Source organism: Dromiciops gliroides, chromosome 4 (assembly GCF_019393635.1).
Source record: "Dromiciops gliroides isolate mDroGli1 chromosome 4, mDroGli1.pri, whole genome shotgun sequence".
In the NCBI taxonomy this organism is placed as follows: Eukaryota; Metazoa; Chordata; class Mammalia; order Microbiotheria; family Microbiotheriidae; genus Dromiciops; species Dromiciops gliroides.
The window spans coordinates 450,026,017-450,045,641 of record NC_057864.1 but is presented as its reverse complement, the minus strand read 5'-3'; the positions used below and the strand labels follow the sequence as shown (position 1 = coordinate 450,045,641).

The window sequence follows — 19,625 nt, the reverse complement described above, 5'->3', positions numbered from 1 at the left end:
TTGGCTCTATGGTCCCAAGGGCAACTGTCCAAATCTCTTCACTGAACATGGTGTATAGCATCGCTCTTCTTTCTTTGCTCCCATTTGCCATGATATTTGCTCTAAGGTTGAATCTGTTCTGCCCCTGGAAGGTAGGTGGGTTTGGAGTTTGGAGGACCAGGGTTCCAATCATGCTTCTGACACTTATGAGCCCTGAACTATTCATTTAATCTTTCTAACCTTCAGTTGTCTTATCTGACAAATGGGGGCAGTAAGAGCCACTCCCTCTATAATTCCATTGGTTGTTAAGGTGGTCCCCTTCCAAAAATTTACTCTGCAAATATTTTTTTATTTACTCATCTGTATACCTATAGAGAAGGATTTCTTTTGTCTTTGTATCCCCAGGATCTAGTACAGGCTTTTAAAAAGTTTGTGGAATTGAATACTAACTAAATCACCCATATGTCAAGGAACTCAAGTGAGATCATCTATGTAACGAACTATATAAATACCAGCCAGCTGCTTAATGTTACTGATTATTACTATTATTAGTAGTGAGAAAAAGGTTAGGCTACCTTAATGCTTTCTTAAAGGAGATGAAAGATTTCACAGAGAGATATTCATTTGTTAACTACTGAGACACAGGTTAGGAAGGCACATTGGTGTTACATTTCAAAAACCGGAAAACTAGGAGACAAAGTGATTTATTGGCTAAGCAAGTCAACGGCAGAGCTGACATCCTGATCTTAAGTCCAAAGCTCTATAACCTATACTAAGTAGCATCGTGTTTATATACTCTTCTGCACTAAAAAATAACAACTGCCAACAAACAGAAAACAAATTTGCCTTTACATTGGATTTCATTGGAATCGTCGGGAGGTGGGGTGGGGGGGGTGGGGGAGTGGAAATCCTCAAATAAAGCAAGTCACATTATATGGAGATCTTATTTTCACCATTTTCAGCCTAGACTCTGAGGTTAGTAAGAAAGATGAAGCATATATTCTATGCTGTTTTACACAAAGAAAACAAAAAGCTTCAAGGATTAGTCAATTAATTCACATTCTGGATATCCCCCATTTTTCCTCCCCTCCATTCCTTTAGAATAAGAAGAGCCAAACCCTGCACCCTTCAAACTCCTTAACAAGGAACCAGATTAAAAAACAAAATAAAAATACAATAGAACATATATACATGTGGGGTGGTGCATATACATATATATGTATCCACACCCACCCACTAGAACATAGATAATGTCAATTTGTGGTTTTCTGTGACACCTCAACTCCAGACTATCATCTCAGATCCAATATTATCAGGCATCCTTCCACTTGGCCTGACACTCTCATCTTACTTCTTAAAGCTCATGAAGGTCACCTTTGGCCTTCATTGGACCAAATTATAAACACCATACCCTCAAAGCATTCTTCTTCCATTAAACAATGCCCTTCCTTTATAACTCCATTTCTGTCCTTGACATTTTCTGTGTTTTTTTTTTAAAGCATAAGGAACCCTTTCTGAATTTTTCACCTGAGGTCCAGAATTTAATTCATTCTTGCTTCTCTCACAACTTCCCAATGACATTTAGTACAATTCCGACTAGTTCTTGCTCCCATGCTCACAATGTTTATACACCACCCCTCTTACACGCTATTTTCACCCCTCTTACACGCTATTTAATGCCCTTTTACCATCATATAATCACTGAACAAAAGCTCAAATCAATGTCCCCAAATATTTTCTTGCTGGGACCATCCTATTCAATGAACAGAGTGAATGCCTTCCTACAAGCAACACACCAAAAGATTCACCATCTATTAATATTATCATAGAAATAGGTAATAGTCTTTCATCTATGCACCAAGGAATCACTACCGCATTTATGAGGCCATTCCAGGTTGTCTATTTGCCTGAAATTTGAACATTCCTCAAAAAAATCTACCCATCTCTGAGTTTCCTCTAACTCTGAAAATCATCCGCCCCATTTAAACGTATCCTTGAGGGCAGGGGCTGTTTTGTCTTTGTTTAGCACACAGTAGGGCTCTAACAAAAACGCTTAATAGCTTACTGATAGCCCAGGGTGTTTAGGATTTTTCTTCTCCTCTAGTAACACCCAATTTAGGGTCCGAGTTCCTCTTCCTCACCATTCCTGGACTCCTATTTCTCTGCTTTCCTTTAGATGCTAAGCTCTCTGAGGGTAGGCTAGTCCCATCTAGGCAAGTTTGGCAGCACCGCTAGACGGGCGTCCAGTGATGCTATTACGGGATTGTCCAGGCCTGTGTCCCTTCATCCCCCGAATGTGACACCCCTCAACGGGTGGGATCCCCGCTTACGCCCACCCTGCCAATGCCTGCCAAAGGAGACTTCGCCTCTCAAGGACTGGAGTTGGCCGGGATTCACTGACCCAACCACCAACTCACCTGCTGGGGCCATTGGCTTCGCATGCGCTCACTCCCCCGAGTCTGGGTCTCGCGCCTCCATCCGAGACCCCCGGGAAGGGTGGCCCTACGTCCAGACGAGCCCCCGGGGGCCGGCCTCTCCTCCCCAGTCATTCCACACCCGACCTCCCCCCAGGACTCCCTCCCCCGGGCCCTCCCTCAACGCGGCACATTCCGAAGCCCCCTGCCCCGCCTGCGGACCCCAGCCCCCCCAAGTGCGCCGGAGCTCGGTCCCTCGTCGTGGGCTCCCCCCTCCGACCCCGCCCCCTCCCGCGCCCCCCGAGGCTTCTCGCAGTAGTTGAACTCCCCCTTGGCAGTGCCCTCCCCGGAGCCGGCTCCAGAACACGCGGACCTTCCCCCCCTCCCCGGGCCCTTCCCCTCCCCCGCCCCTCCCCCTCCCCGGCCCTGCCACTTACCCCGACACCGGGAGGGGAGGGGAAGGCGGGGAGGACTGGAGGCGGGGGTCGACGATCGGCGGCCGCTCTCAGCCCCGGGGGGCCGGGGCCGGGGCCGGCGGCAGCGGCGGCGGCGGCGGCGGCGGCGGCGCAGCGTCTCCCCCCGGCGGCGGCGGAGCCGTCCCACTCCCGCAGGCACACATAGGCTCCATTGTCCGCCGGCGCCTCCCCCTTTCCGGCTCCCCCTCGTGTGGTACCGCCCCTTCCCCCTCCCCTTCGCCCTCCCTCGGCTCCTCCTCCACCACCGCCCCCCCTCCCGCCGGCCGCCCGCCCCGCCCAAGAAGACGGGAGGGGGTGGTGGGGGCGGGAAGGGATTGGTCTCTACCTTCTCTCTTCCTCCCGCCAGGCTAAGGGAAGGGGGACACCGCTGAGCCCTCTACTCCTCGCACTCTTAGCTCCTTCCCAGCCCCGCAGCTCAGGAGGGCTGGATCCAAAGGAATGCCTTCTTCCTCCTCGCCCCCCCCCGCCCCAGCCGTTCAATGGTACCAACCCGCCCGCTTCCTCCCTCCCTTTCCATTTTCCCGCCCCCCCTTTCAGATAGTCCCCGCCCCCTCCGTCTCCCCGCCTCCAGAATAGCCCCGCCTCCTGTACTCCCCTCCCCCTCCCCCTCCCCCTCCCCGCCACCATTTTACTATGGAACCGCCCATCATCGTCATTGCCTCTTTATTTGCATAACCCCGCCCAGTAGGTCCCCTCCCCAGTTCGTCACCCCAATCAGGGTGACTCCCATTCCTTCCCTCCTTAAAGGGGCAGACCCCCCACCCCACCCCCAACTCCCCCTCTCCCCACCTCCGCCTCCCGCTCAAGCCCGGTTTCCCACTGGGGTGGCGGGGATCGTGTTGGGCGGAGGTCCCTCTCCTCCCCACCCCCACCCCATTCCCTCCCTCCAGGCACTTGACCGTGGGGCCTGAGAAGTGGAAAGTGGTGTGGGAGCCGCGAGAAGGGGGGCGGGGGGAAGAGGGAGTGTGGAATTGAGCCATCTTTGGCGGAAAGGGGACGGGGCCAGCCCCTCCGCCTCCTCCCAGCGCCCCCTGACCGCGGGCTCTTTCCCTTTCTGCCCCCGGGTCCACCCTCCACCTCGCTAGCCCCTCTGGACTTTGCAAAGCCCCTCGACTCACACACCCACCCCGTGCTCCCCTCTCCCGGGCTGCGCTCTCCCCTAGGAACCACCCCCTCAATCAGGTAATTGTCAAGGTGTCTCCCCCCCCCCCCCACCGTCCCATGCCCGCAGGTAGGCGATCAGTTTCCTCCAACTAGAGCCCGGCCCCAGTCTGAACCAGATTAGAGTGACCACATGGTGCCTCTCCCCAGAATCCTCAATTGCTCCAGGCCCATTGCTATTATTATAGTATTACTACTCGGGATGTTCTGAGCACCTTTCTTCTGACGGCTCAAAGCACAGTCATCCCTGTGAAGTAGGTGGGTGGCCGGGGCGATTATCTTTTTTTTTTTTTCCCCCAAATGGAGAAATGAAGGCATCATGGTGAGAACATGTTGCTGAAAGTCATACAATGAGTCAGTGGTTTAAAAAAATAAAAGAAAAGAAAAAGAAAGGAAAAAGAGACAGGCTCCAGAGAGCTCAGTTTTATTCCCTAAAGTCTCTCTTAAGGATATGTCCACCCATCCTTGAGTCCAGACCCCCTTCTGAACACAAGGCGAATTCATCCCTGTTATGAAAATGTTGGGTTTTTTTTTAAATCACCAGCGGCTTGCATCGATATATCATTTTAACGTACAAAATTTTCTTTTCATTTGAACCTCACGCCACCTTTCTAGGGTAGTGGGTGCAAATATCATAACCTCATTTTACAATCGAGGTGTAATAATAGCTAGCATTTATAAAGCGGTTTGCAAAGTGCTTTACAAATATTACCTCATTTTATCCTCCTGGGAGGGAGGGTAGATTAGCTCCATTTTACAGAGAAGGAAAACAGAGGCAGAGAGATATTAAGTAACTTGCCCACAGACTAAGTGATTGACTGAGACCGGATTTAAACTCGGGTCTTCCTGACTCCCAAGTCCAACACTGTGTACACCGTGCCACCTAACAGCCTCTAAGTATAGAGGTCAAACAGCTAGTGAGCGACAGAGTCTGGCTTGGAAGAGGCCTTCCAAATTCCTATCTCCACTTGCATATTCTCTAAAACTAGGTCACCTCCAAAAGCCACACGGAATGGAATGCTCTAACTCACTTGCTGGTACATTGCTTGATGGGCTTGGTAGATGAAGCGGCAAACTTGGGATTGGGAAGGCCTGTGTTCTATAAACCCCAGTCACCTAAATAGCCATACTACCGGGGAGTGAGCCACCTAACCTCTATCAGCCTGTTTCCTCATCTGTAAAATGGGGGTAATAACAGCATCTACCTTCCAGGGTGGTTGAGATCAACTGAGATAATACATGTGTCGTTTGCAAACAGTAAAAGCTTTTTATTTTATCCATTCTTTGCAACTCAATTCACTGCCCAAAATGACTCTCCAAATCAGGTGGATAAGATGTGGAATATTAGGAAGCCAGCAGAAAGAATACTAGACTTTCAGGAAACTTAGTTTCAAGTTCTTGCTTTTCTCATCTGTAAAATGGGGGGGGGGGGGGGGAAGCAGCCATTTCTATCCCAAAGTCAAATAAGATAAGTTAACATTTTCTCTGTCTCTCTCCTCTCCTTGTCTCTCCTTGTCTCTCTGTCTCTCTGTCTCTCTCTTTCTGTCTCTGTCTCTGTTTTTCTCTCTGTCTCTCTCTCTATATATATATAATATACATACATACATGCACCCCCAATATAAAAGGCTATCATTATAATGTGCTTATTAGATTCTTATTAAAAATCATTAGATTGTAAGGTACTTGAGGGCAGGGGTGGTCTTTCTTTTTCTTTTTTTGTATCCCCAGCACTTAGCACAGTGCTTGGCATATTAATAAATGTTTATTGAATTGAACTGAATTTCATTATTCTCCTTATAGAGATGAACTGGGGCCAAATGACCAAAAGAAATCTTATGTTGTCTCTGACTTTATTCACTTGTGGCTTTGAGAATATTTTTATTAGCTTCCCTATATGTAAATTAGAATAATCTTGCTATACTACCTGATAGCACTATATTAAAGAATGACTGCTGACTATTTAAATGCAGACTACTTAAAAAAAAAAAAAGAAGAACCAAAACTGTAGAAATAAAGAGTGCTAAATGATAAAGCTGACTTGCTGCTCTGGAAATCCATTTAAAACTCTTAACTAGTCATATAAGTTTCTAGACCATGTCTCCCCCATTTTGATTCTGTGACAAATGGTACCACATCTTTTCTAGTTAAGAAAGCAAGATTTCCTTTTTCTTGGTTCCTATTATTACTATGGTTATATGAGGACTAGGGAGGAAAAGGGGGTGGTGATAACAAACAGCATTAAATGAATGAATGTCAAAGGAAATATTCTACACTGTAAACAAGAATAGAAATGAGTAAAATGAAAGGTTTTTGCTGAATTGAATTATAGGATAGCCAAGGACCTCTGTAACCAAGGAGAGGCTGTCAAGTAGCAGCAGCAGAAAAGACAACCAAATCTGAGACTGTGCAATAAAAATTCTGGATTGCCATTTCTGGTAGAGGGAAGAGCATATAAATTGTATTCATAATAAATAGGCAATGCCACAATAGGTTTCAGGCAGCCCTGGGCCTGGGGTGTTCATCACCTCTACCCAGAATGCCCAAGAACAAACTCATTCTAATAACAATGGGTGTGTACATATATGCATAGATACATAAAATACCTTGATGCTCTCACTGGTTGTAATGAACAATAAACCCTATTCAACCAAATAAGTCAAAGTTCAGCATTATTTACTGAAGTAGAAAGAAAACTTAAATGAATATTAATACCTTGGTAAAAGGAACAATAATGTTGGGAATTTAAGCATGGAAAAAGCCAGAAAATTTAAAGGTTAAAGTTCCCCAAGCAATGCTAATTTATCTGCATGGCACATGGAATAGATGTGGCATTTTGAATGATAATATAGTCTATTAAATGGCCTTACTATTTTCATTAGTTTCTCACCTCGGGATTGTGCCCTTCAGTCAAACTTGAGAGTTCTATATTCTGCTGTATAGTGCCTAGCACATTGTGAAGATAAAAACAGTAAATCATTTAAAAAGCACGGAACTCATTAAAAATATATCAAGAAAGACCTGGCTTTCAAGCAGTTTATATTTATATATACATTCTAAGATAAGAACACTACTCCTAAAAAGAAAAAGAAAAAACAAACAACTAAATGGTATACTGTTAAATGGTATTCTAAAAATAGTAAGTCAATAAACATCTTTTTTAAAGCTTTTCCTCCATCCCGGGCACTATGCTAAGCACTGGGGACATACATACAAATTTTTTTAAAAAGAGTCCCTGCTCTCAAGGAGCATAGGATCTAATGGGGGAAGACTACACTTTAAAAGGAAACTGAAAGGGGATCAGGGCTTTTATCTTGGGGGGAGGGGAAATCTTAGGAGGCAGATGTTTGAGTTTTGCATCCCCAAATTTGTTCATCATAATAGCAACGGATGAAAATGATGCATGGATAAAATAAGCTCAATTTCGTTAAGTTGCAATGAATTTTCTTGCCCAGGAAGACAATGTATTACTGAAATTCACTCCCATAGAAACTTTTTTACTCTCTGAAAGTTCGGCATGACTACCTTCTAGTAAGATTAAGTGAGTTGTAAATTTTTAAATGCCATTATAAATTAGGAATATGGCTGTTATAAACTACCATTCCCACTTCCCCAAGATTGTACTGTACCCTCAAGTCTTGAAAAACCCTATCTGGGGCAGCCAGGTGGCGCAGTGGATAGAGCACCAGCCCTGGAGTCAGGAGGACCTGAGTTCAAATTTGGCCTCAGACACAACACTTACTAGCTGTGTGACCCTGGGCAAGTCACTTAACCCCAAATGCCTCACCAAAAAAACAAAAAGAAAAAGCCCTATCTAACCTAGATTCTAGAAGTTTAGGTCAGAGCTAGAAGGAACCTCTAAAATTGTCTAATTCTCCTCCCCACCCCCCCAATCATTAAAAAGTAATCATAATGCCTCTACTTGAAGATCTCCAGTGTAGAGAACTCACTCATTACCCTAGGGCAGAGCTGCCCTTAACAATTTTGGCAACTGGGTTTCTGGGCAGAGAAGCAAAAACCAGAAAGTAAATCACCTGGGATATGAAGGTGTCATTTGACAACTTCCTATTTTAACTAATGAATCTTGGTAACTTGCTATTAACTCCCGCTGTTTCTATGTGGCTGAAGTTTGGTCAAGTGCTGTCAGGATGACCTTTAAATCTGGGAGCTTCGCCTTTTCCAGTTTGGGATGCTCTCATTATTAGGGTGTTTTCTTTTCTATAGAGCTGAAATCTGCTTCTTTCCAACTTCCACCTTTTGTTGCTATTTCTGCCAAGACTAATCAAACTTCGTTCACCAAGACATCCCTTCAAACAGCCAATGACTACGGCTATCAGGTTATCACATTGTTCCTGCCCCAACCCCGCCCAATCTTCTCATTTCCAGCCTAAGCAATCCTGCATCCTTCATCCAGTTCTCATATGGCATGCTGCTCTGAGTCTCTTCACTGTCCTGGTTTTCTTCTAAATGAGCTCCAGATTTTTTCTTTCTTTCTTTCTTTCTTTCTTTCTTTCTTCCTTCCTTCCTTTCTTTCTTCCTTTCTTCCTTTCTTTCTTCCTTTCTTCCTTTCTTTCTTTCTTTCTTTCTTTCTTTCTTTCTTTCTTTCTTTCTTTCTTTCTTTCTTTCTTTCTTTCTTTCCTTCCTTCCTTCTTTCCTTCCTTCCTTTCTCTTTCTTTCACTTCCTTCCTTCCTTCCTTCCTTCCTTCCTTCCTTCCTTCCTTCCTTCCTTCCTTCCTTCCTTCCTTCCTTCCTTCCTTCCTTCCTTCCTTCCTTTCTCTAGATTTTCAATGTTCTTTGTAAAATGTGGAGCCCAGACCTGAACCCAATGCCTCGAGATGCAACCTAACCAGAAAAGGGCACAGCACGATTATAACTTCTATTGTTCTGGATGCTCAGCTTCTATGAACACATGAGGGGGTTCTGGGCTGCCATATCACTCTGTCAACTCATATTGTGCTTGCAGTGCACTCAAACTCTGGGGTGTTTTTCTTATATAAATTGTTGTCACATTCCTCTCAGCCTCTACTTATGGAGCTGATTTTTTTTAACTCACACAGAAGACTTTACATTTATTCCTATTACATTGCATATTATTAGATTTGGCTTTTATCGGATTCTAGCTTGTTGAAATTGTTTTGAATACTGATTTTGGCATCCAGCTTATTAGCTTTCTCTCCTAGCTTTGTGATAAAAACAAATTTGGTAAGCATTTGTCTCTTAGTTCTCTTCCTTCCTGTCTAATTGCTTTTTCTCATTCTTTGCTGGATCATCATCCATTACCACCAAAACATTAATTGAAGATGGATGTTATTGCTCTGTCCTGGGCCCATGTCTTATTTTTCTCTATCCTCTCTCACTTAGGGACCTCATCAATTAAATTATCATCTTAATTCAGGTGATTCCTAAATGACTCAGGAATATACGTATGTATGTATCTATGTATATGTATATCCAGACACAGACTCTCTCCTGAGCTCCAATATTGCATCAGCAACTGACTCTAAGACATTTTTTTGTTTGTTTGTTTTTTGCAGGGCAATGAGGGTTAAGTGACTTGCCCAGGGTCACACAGCTAGTAAGTGTCAAGTGTCTAAGGCTGGATTTGAACTCAGGTACTCCTGAATCCAGGGCCGGTGCTTTACCACTGCGCTATCTAGCTGCCCCGACTCTAAGACATTTTAAAGTAGATGTCCCTTAAGCAACTCAAACTTAAGATGTTCAAAAAAAGAACTCAATATCTCTTATTTCCCTCAAAACAAAAACCCCAAATCACCCAACTTGTTTACAAATTTCTCTATTTCTGTTGACACCATACTCCCAGTCACCCTGTTTGCAACCTTGTGGTAATTCTTAATGCTTTAATTTCCTTCTCCTCACATATCCAATTAGGAGCCAAATCTTGTCCTGTCTTTCTCTGCAATGTCATATACACATACACACACAAGTATATGTGTGTAATTGTATAAAGATATATGTACACATGGGACAGCAGATAAAGCACTGGCCCTGGATTCAGGAGGACCTGAGTTCAAATCTGGCCTTGGACACTTGATGCTTACTTGCTGTGTGACCCTGGGCAAGTCACTTAACCCTCATTACCACCCCCCACAAAAAAGATATATGTACACACATCACACATGTATATGTGTGTATGTCTAGATATACACATATACATATATTCTAATGTACATATGTCACATTGTTATCATCATTCAGTTGTTTCAGTCATGTCTGACTCTTTGTGTTCCCAAAGATACCAGAGTGGTTTGCTAATTCCTTTTCCGATATATGTCACACACACATATATCCCTCATTTTCCCACCTATACATTCACCACCCTAGTTCAGGCCTCTACCACTGCTCGATTAGAATACAGCAATAGCCTCATTACTGGCCTCCCTCTTTCAAATATATCCCCACTCCAATCTATGCTTCACACAACCACCAAAAAGATTTTCCTAAAGCACAGATGTGTTCATGTCCTAGCCCTACTGAATGAACTCCAGTGGCTCTCCATTACTTCTATTATCAAAGATAAATTCAGCTGTTTGGCACTTAAATTTCTTTCCAATCTGGTCCCAGCCTTCCACATCATTCCTTCCTATATATTCTATGGTCCAGCCTTACTGCCCTTCTTGCTTTTCGTCACTCAAGGCAATCTGTCTCCCATTTCTGCACCTTTGCACACTGGTTGTTCTCCATACACGATCTGCATTCTACCTTCAACCTTCACCTCTGGAATCCTTGTTTTCCTTCAAATCTCAGCTCAAAAGCCACCTTCTGCATGAAGTCTTTCTTGTTCCCCCTGTGTTTGCTTTATTTGTATTTGTATCTTCCTCTACAAGAACCTGTTGTCTCTCCCATTAGAATGTAAGCTCCGGGGGCGGCTAGGTGGCACAGTGGATAGAGCACCGGCCCTGGATTCAGGAGTTCCTGAGTTCAAATCCAGCCTCAGACACTTGACACTTACTAGCCGTGTGACCCTGGGCAAGTCACTTAACCCCATTGCCCCGTTAAAAAAAAAAAAAAAAAAGAATGTACGCTCCATGGGGCAGCTAGGTGGTGCAGTGGATAGAGCACTGGCCCTGGAGTCAGGAGTACCTGAGTTCAAATCCGGCCTCAGACACTTAACACTAGCTGTGTGACCCTGGGCAAGTCACTTAATCCTAATTACATCACTAAAAAAAAAAAAAAGAATGTAAGCTCCTTAAGGGCAGGGACAATTTCATTTTTATCTCTGGATCTCCAGTGTCTATGTATTTGTTTTGTATGTATTTTAAAGAACATAGATATATGCACATATATGTATATATATACAACCACATATACACACATATAATGTGTGGGGGTATGGCTGTGTGTGTGTGTGTGTGTGTGTGTGTGTGTGAGAGAGAGAGAGAGAGAGACAGACAGAGAGAGAGAGAGAGAGAGAGAGAGAGAGAATCTCCTTTGATTAAAAAAAAATTGACTTTTATTTTTTACTTGGAACACTTTATACCCTCTTCTCTTCTCCCTCTATAGAACTTCAATTGGTGACATCATCAACTCCCAAGGATTTAATTACCATCTCTATACTGATGATTCTCAGATCTACCTTTCCTGCCTCAGTCTCTCTGCTGCCCTTTAGACATTATGTAATGTTCGGTCATTTTAGTCATGTCTCACTCTTTGTGATCCCAAATGGGGTTTTCTTGGCAAAGATACTGGAGTGGTTTGTCATTTCCTTCTCCAGCTCACTTTACAAAAGAGGAATTGAAGCAACCAGGGTTAAGTGACTTGCCCAAGGTCACACAACTGATAAGAGTCTGAGGCCAGATATGAATTCTGGAAGATGAGTCTTCCTGATCTAAGCCCAGCACTTTATCCACAGTACCACTTCCCCTTAAACACTTCTCCCTCCCGCACCACCCTCCAACTTTCTATTGGGAGTACTACCATCTTCTTAGTCTTGCAGGCTTACAACCTCAGTTTCTCACTATCTCTTACCCTCCATATCCAATTTGTTGGCAAGGCCTGTCCATTTTACCTTTACAACATCTTTCCAGTACGCTCCCTTCTGTCCTCGCACACTGCCTCTAATCTAGTGCAGATCCTCATCACACCTCATGCCTGAATTATTGTAATAAACTATTTGGTGGTGGGTTGGCCTGCCTTGTCCCCTGCCCCCCAATACACACACATACTCCATTCAGCCCCCAAAGTGATTTTCACAAAGCATAGATCTCCAGTGCTATCAACACCATCCTGTTAGAAATTGAAAGTCCTTCATAACCTAACCCCTCCTCCCTTTCCAGTCTTTTTATACCTTATGCCCCAATAAATACTCTTTGATCCAGTGACACTGGTCTTTTGGCTGTCCCATGAACAAGACACTCTATCTCCTAACTCAAGAGTCTTTTCTTTTCTTTTCTTTCTTTTTTTTTGGTGGGGCCATGAGGGTTAAGTGACTTGCCCAGGGTCACACAGTAAGTGTCAAGTGTCTGAGGCTGGATTTGAACTCAGGTCCTCTTGAATCTGGGGCCAGTGCTTTATCCACTGCAGTGCCATCTAGTTGCCCCTCAAGAGTCTTTTCAATGGCTAATCTCCCATGCTTAGAATACTCTCTCTCCTCATCTCCACCTCCTGGCTTCTTTCAAGCCCTATCATAGCTCTCACCAGTCCATTAAAGTCAATGGGAGCCCCAGCTCGCCTTCAACAAGAAGCCTATCTTACTCCCTCTTAATCTTAATGAATTTCCCATTTATCCTCTATATAGCTTGTCTGTACGTATAAGTTTTCTTCTTGTCTCTCCCATTGGATTGTCAGCTCCCTCAGGGCAGACTATATTTTGCCTCTTTTTGTATCCCCAGTGCTTGGCACATAGTAAACACTTAATAAATGTTTATTGATCACTACCAAGCACTGTGCCTGGCAGAGAGTAGGTGCTTAATAACTGTATGTTAGCTGTGTGACCCTGGGCAAGTCACTTAACCCTCACTACCAGGCCAAAAAAAAATAATTGTTAATTGGTGACTAATGATATATAGGAGAAATACCATTGACCTTGGAATCAATAGAGAGAGCTCAGTTTTAGTCCTGTCCCTGCCACTAACCAGTAGCATGCCTGTGTGTGAGCAATGTGATATCACCGCTTTGGCCTTTAAAAATGAGATTGGACTATCTGATCTAAAAAATTCTATGATACTATCAAGTTGAGGTATAGAAAGGTTACTTGCCTCTCCTTAGGCCACATGGGCAGTCAGTCAGTGGCAAAGCTGAGAAGAAAAGCCAGTTTTTCCTATTCCTGGCTCTATCATTTCCCCCCTACATCACATTTTTAAAGTAACCAATAGAATGCAGTGTAGTTTTGCCATTCATAACTAAATGGTGCTAAATGGGAAGTTCTATTCTCCCTATTTTATATATGAAGAAAATAGGGAACAAAACTTATGTGATAAATTTAAGCCAACCTACGGCCAGGAGGCTCCTGACAGTCGGGCATCTACCCTCTAGGTTATACCATGCTTCATGTTAATTCATCTACTTCCCTATAGTTCAAAAGGAACCATTTCAATCCCAAAGGAATACCACCAAGAGAGTCATTAATGACTGAAAATAGGGGCTTAGACCGGAAAGGCATCTCTCAGCTTTAACTCTAGTGCTGCTCCCGCCCTGACACTGTAATAAAATAGCCAGGAAATTATTTCTTCTTTAGATTGCACATGAAGGAGAAACAAATCTCCCTATCATAGCTCTCACCAGTCCATTAAAGTCAATGGGAGCCCCACAGCTCCATCCCTGCCGGGAAAATTTAGGGGTAATTGTCTCTTTTGTAAGGCAGAAATCAATATTCTCACTGTCTTTGCCTTCCGTAGTCTCACCTGAGGTCACTCGATGAATCTTGAACCTTGGGTCCCCACTACCCCCTTCCTGGGGAGTTGCCCAGAAGGCTCTGTTCTGGGTAGCACTAAGCAGAACTAATATTGTGCTAACTTCATGGCCACGCTGCTCCCCAACGTTCTGCCCTCTAAAAACACCACCTCGTGACACGCTATTTTTTAATGTCCCGAATGGCTGGTCCTTCTTATTTACTTAGATGGCCTGCTAACCATGCTTGGGAGGGAGAAAGTGGGTCTCTGTGGGTGACCATTTGTCAGCCTACAGAGGGGATGCTTCAGTTATCACTCACTGGTAACCAAGGGTAGCCTGGATTCTAACGCTGAAATTCTATCCTTTCCTGATGCGTATTCTCACTATTTCCCTCGCACACCTCTAAAGTCTCATCCCTACAAATGCTGGTTCTTCCTAGCCTTCCTTGCATCTCCACCTTACTCTACTTCTTTACTCATTCTTTCCTTACATAAAATCTTATCTTTGGTGCTAAAAGGAAGTTTAGAACTGTCTACACCATAGCCCATAGAACTCGAGAGAGAGAGTTGCAACTGATCTCAGAGACTGTTGTTCAGTTGTGTCCGACTCTCCATAACCCCACTTGGGGTTTTCTTGGCAGCGATACTGCAGTGGTTTGCCACTTCCTTCTCCGGCTCATTTTACATATGAGGAAACTGAGGCAAGCAGGGTAAAGTGACTTGCCCAGGGTCACACAGCTAATAGATGTCCGAGGCCAGATTTGAACTCAGGTCTTCCTGACTTCATGCTGGGCACTCTTATCTACTGCACAACCTAGCTGCCCCCCTCCCCCCCCTCCTCCATTATACAGATATAGAAACAGGACCTCAAATCCTGTTGGCACATCCAAAGTCTCACAGGTAATGGATTCAAACCAGGGTCTTTTGATTCCAAATTCAGTGCTCTCTTAACTATACCAGTGGTTTCTAAATTGTATATAACACTGCCAACCATTTTTAAAAAATGTATAAATAAAAATAAAAATAAAAAAATAAGACCAATTTAATTACTGAAATTTTCAAATGATGATCATTATTGAGTTATCTCAATTTTTAAAATATTTCAAGGATTTTTTTAAGGGGGAGAACCAGCTTATTATCTTGCACTCACCCACCAAAGGAAATGACATGGAGACATACAGCTTATAGCACTCTTAAGTTGCACTCAAAGACTAGGTACTTTCAATTTTATACACCCCATGTACACATGCATCGAGCAGCATGATAACATGCCCCCTGTGTGTCATGAGCCAACTTGTGGCAGATCACGCCCATATTGAAGATATGTCAACTCAAATGTGATGTCTTTTGCACATATCCTATTAAATAATCGATGCTCAGTTTTTGCTGATTTTGATTTCAACTCTGTCTTCATTTTTAAAAAGTGGATTTATTTATGTGGAGGTGGTCATTGAATATGTCCAATCATTTTGGTCATTGCTTTGCTCCCTTTAGGGAGAATATCCCACTTGTTAGAAAGCACCATACCATACTCACATCATTATTTCCTATCATTATTATTATTATTATTATTATCATTATTTCCTATTATTAAATCTTCCTTATCAATAACCTTGAGTTATTCTTTGCTCTGCAATGCCTGACACACAGCGGGCATTTAAAAAATGATTACTAAATCTCCTACTTTGTCCTTATTATGTTTACTATCTCCTTTCTTGCTCCTGATTTTCACTCTCCAAATATATACATGTTCTGTATCTTCTCTGTTGCTTTCTCTGTGTCCCTCATCATAATCTTCAGTCGTTTCCTATGTCCCCCTTCCTGTTGTCTTGGCTAGACTCTCTACCCAACTTGAATGGTGCATCAACATTAAATTCTCTAGTACTCCAAACTCCCTCACCCCTTTGACTTGAATGTTGCCCTGACACGCTGGATCTTCTTCTAACTTGCCATTCTCACCCCCCAAAATCTGGGTCAGTCATAAAGTGAACTAACTCACCTCCCATTCCTGAGCTGCTGCTAAGTGTTACTGGACAAAGTCACAAAATTATTCTGACCAAGCTGACTCTTGCTATGTGACCTATTCTGGGCCCTCACTACTGCTTGGCACTACTTCATCATTCATTATTGACTCTCCAAATCATTTTGCATACTAATTATTCCAAATCTTTCACACATTCCTCAGACTTCCAAATCCACATCCCTCCTCCTTGCCTAGCTCTCTACTTTATGGAAAAGGTCAACACATCAAAGATGAACTCCCTTATTTCTCATTCTCTCTTCCCACCTCTACCATTCTGTCCTCTCTCCTTCCTGTTGCAGTGGAAAAGGTGGCCTTCCATGGCTAAAGCTGACACTTCTACCTGTGTTCCTGATGCTATCCTGCTCCTTTCTCCTATAGGATTGTGCTGCATAAATTTTTCTCCTCTCTCTTAAATCTTCAATCACTCCTTCACGGGGTTCTTACTCTCTGCCTAAAAACAGGTTCTGTTTTCTTATATCCTTAAAAAAAAAAACCCAAACCAACCCCAAATAAACCTTAAATAAACCTTAAACCCTACTGCCCTCAAATGATCATTCTATTTCTCATGTTCATTTCACTACTAACAATCTCCAATTCGTCATCACTCTCTCCCTTTTTAACTCCTTGTAGTTTGTCAGTTCCTGCTGAGATTGCTCTCAAGGTTGGTAGTGATCTGTCTCCAATCCAATGGCCCTTTTCCTCAACCCTCCCTCTCTTGGACTTCTCTGGAGTCTTCAGTATGGCTGACCACCCATTCTGTTATGGGGGAAAGGGTGGGTGTCCTTAGGTATTCTTCAATAAAGAATTATATTCTCGAACACAGTCCAATTAGAATTAATTTTTTTTTAACTTTAGCTCTAGGGTAGGCTACCTAGAGGGATGTAGAAGACTTCACCTCAAGGGGAGGAGAGCTTAAAAACATTCTCCTCCCAGAACAGAAGGAAAGAAAAAGCTTTTGTAGAAGATAGATGGGGTGTCTACTTGAAAATGAAAAGTTCCCTTTTGGGGTGGGGAAAGCTTGGATGCTTGTCATATTCCTGAGAGTCAAGGGGGATTTTTTTGAAATGATGGTCCTGACCTTTGGTGTTATCTCTGTCTCCTAGCTCTGGTCAGGTAGTAGCCACACCTAACTGATTTTCCTGTTATAGAATTTTATCTCCCCTTACTTCTTAGGTATGTCTGTCCTGATATCTAGTTGGTTAATCTGAACTTTTAAAATTTTTAAAATTTTATTTTATTTTAGTAGGGCAATGAGGGTTAAGTGACTTGCCCAGGGTCACACAGCTAGTGTCAAGTGTTTGAGGCCAGATTTTAACTCAGGTCCTCCTGAATCCAGGGCTGGTGCTTTATCCACAGCACCACCTAGCTGCCCCCCCAGTTAATCTAAACTTTAATAGTCCCTTGATTCCTCCCTATGTCTGTCTTGTTATCTGATCATCTTTGGTTTTGCTTCTCACAGGAGAAAATTCTTCTGACTTATCCTAAGCCCTGTGTCACATTACTTCTTGATTTCTTTTCTCTTTTCAATTTCATGATGTTCCATTGTTCTGGTTTTCCTTGTTCCTTTATATTCACTCCTCTGCCTTCTTCATTAGCTCAGATTCCTTCTTATATCTTCTAAAGGTGGACAGTTCTGAGTGCAAGGCTCAGTTCTCAGTCCTCTGCTCTTTTCTCAATATGATTTTTTTTCTTCAGAGAATTCATTTACTCCCATGACTTTTCTTATTATCTCTATGCAAACAACTCCCAAATCAACATTTCCATCCCTGGCCTCTCTCTTGAGCTTTTTAGTTCTGTATCTTTAACTATCTACAATGCATTTCAATCCAGATGTCTTGCTATAAATCCAAATTCAACATATCTATGACTAAACTCAATATCTTTTCCTCAAAATCAGTTTCTCTTCCTGCCAATGTTTCCGTCATCATCCTAGTCACTGAATCTTGAACCTTATGATCATCCCTCATGTTTCCTCTCCCTTTCTTCCTGTGTTTAATTACTCAAGAAATACTATTACTTTTTCCTGGATTTCTCCCTTCATTTCCATTCCACTTCCAGAACACTTGTCTTCTTGATCTTCATCACTTCAGTGTTGGACAACTGCAACCATCTTCTAACCAGACACCCTGTCTTCAATGTAGTACCTTATATAGAGTAGGTGCTTGATAAATGTCTGTTGAATCTGATTGAACTAAACCTTGTTTGCCTCCATTCCATTCTATCCATGGCTATAAGGATGACTTTCCTAAACTACAGCTTTGCAGGTATCATGTTGCCTCAAAAACCTTCCTTGGCTCTTTGTTTGTTATAAAATATAGCATATGCACTCTTGCCTAGAATGTCAGTGCTCTAAGGTTCTTAGCTATCCTCAAGTACAACATCCCTCCTTTCACAGATAAGAAAACCAAGTACATAAGTGATTATCTGCCCAAAGTCACATAGCTAGGAAGTTACATGGATCAGAATGCAGGTCTTTAGTTTGCCAATATGCTTTCCTGCATACCATGTCGTCCTCCCAGTTCTTCTTCCCCATGCCCCCGCCTCATTTCTTCTAAATCCATCCAGTTCTTCAATACTCAACTCGGAATCTACCTTCCTTAGTTTGCAGAGCCCTTAGGCATCTTTGTCCTTTGAATTCCAATAGCATTCAATGTGTAGACCACTCATTTGACACAGTATCATGGCATAGTACAATGCGATAGAAAGAGTATTAGGTATGCAGCCAAAAGATCTTCCTTCAAGTTCTCTCTCTGTCATTTATTTACTCGCTATATAACACTGGACCCTGAGCCTTAGTTTCATCATCTGCAAAACAGGAATGATAATACACTACTGACCTCACAGAGTTGTAGTGAGCTTCAATGCACTATATAGTAATCACTTTATATTATAAAGCAAAAGTTCTTAGCCTCAGGAACTTGTTTCATTAAAAATATTTTGATAACTGAATTTCAATATCATTGGTTTCCTTTATAATCCTATGTACTTTGCTTTTATGGATATAAAAACACAATCCTGGGGGCAACTACGTGGTGCAATGGATAGAGCCCTGGCCCTGAAGTCAAGAGGACCTTAGTTCAAATCCAGTTTCCAGTTTCAGACACTAACTGTATGACCCTGGGTAAGTCACTTAACTCTGCTTGCCTCCAAAAAATAAATAATTAAAAATAAACATAAAAACATAATTCTGAGAAGAGGTCTGCAAGTTTCCTTACACTTCCAAAGAAATCTATGACAAAAATTATTAAGAACTTCCACCATAAAGTATTGTTTAAATGTGAATTATTACTGTGTCACTTTTTACTGTATATTCAATCACCTCAAAGTTCCCTAAGGGCTGGGCTGATATGTAACAAACTATACATTTCCAACATCGTACACAAAACAGGCACTCGGTAGGTGTTTCTTCATTGAACTTCATGGTACTTAGAGCCGGAAGGGACTTTAAAAGCCATCTAATTTAATCCCATTCTTTTGACAAATGAAAAAATGGAATGAATCTCAGAGAGAAGTGATTTGTCTAAGGCCATCTATAGGAGTCCAGCTGAGATTTGACCCTGTGACTTAGGGTTCCAATTTCAATTCTTTTTCTATTTTATCTCCCTGTTTTGGCTGCTACTGTTAATGTTAATGCTGTTGCTCATTACAACAATAATGATCTGGGTCTTAATTATAATTATTAATAAATAGCAGTATGGGGCAGCTAGGTGGCGCAGTAGATAAAGCA

General features: G+C 42.8%; 1 protein-coding gene across 6 annotated transcripts in view; it reads right to left on the bottom strand.

Moving 5' to 3' along the window:
* BCL9 (BCL9 transcription coactivator) overlaps positions 1–19,625 on the bottom strand; it is a 120,120-nt gene that overhangs the window by 29,134 nt on the left and 71,361 nt on the right. Inside the window, exon 1 of one of the 6 annotated variants that reach the window (XM_044005556.1) lies at positions 3,195–3,305. The exons of 3 other annotated variants lie outside the window; for them this stretch is intronic. The gene's annotated coding sequence lies outside the window, so the exon portion shown is untranslated. Of the gene's footprint in view, positions 1–2,396; positions 2,479–2,830; positions 2,944–3,194; positions 3,306–19,625 lie in introns of those variants that run through there. 2 more of the 6 variants (XM_044005555.1, XM_044005558.1) reach the window with 2 other exon arrangements.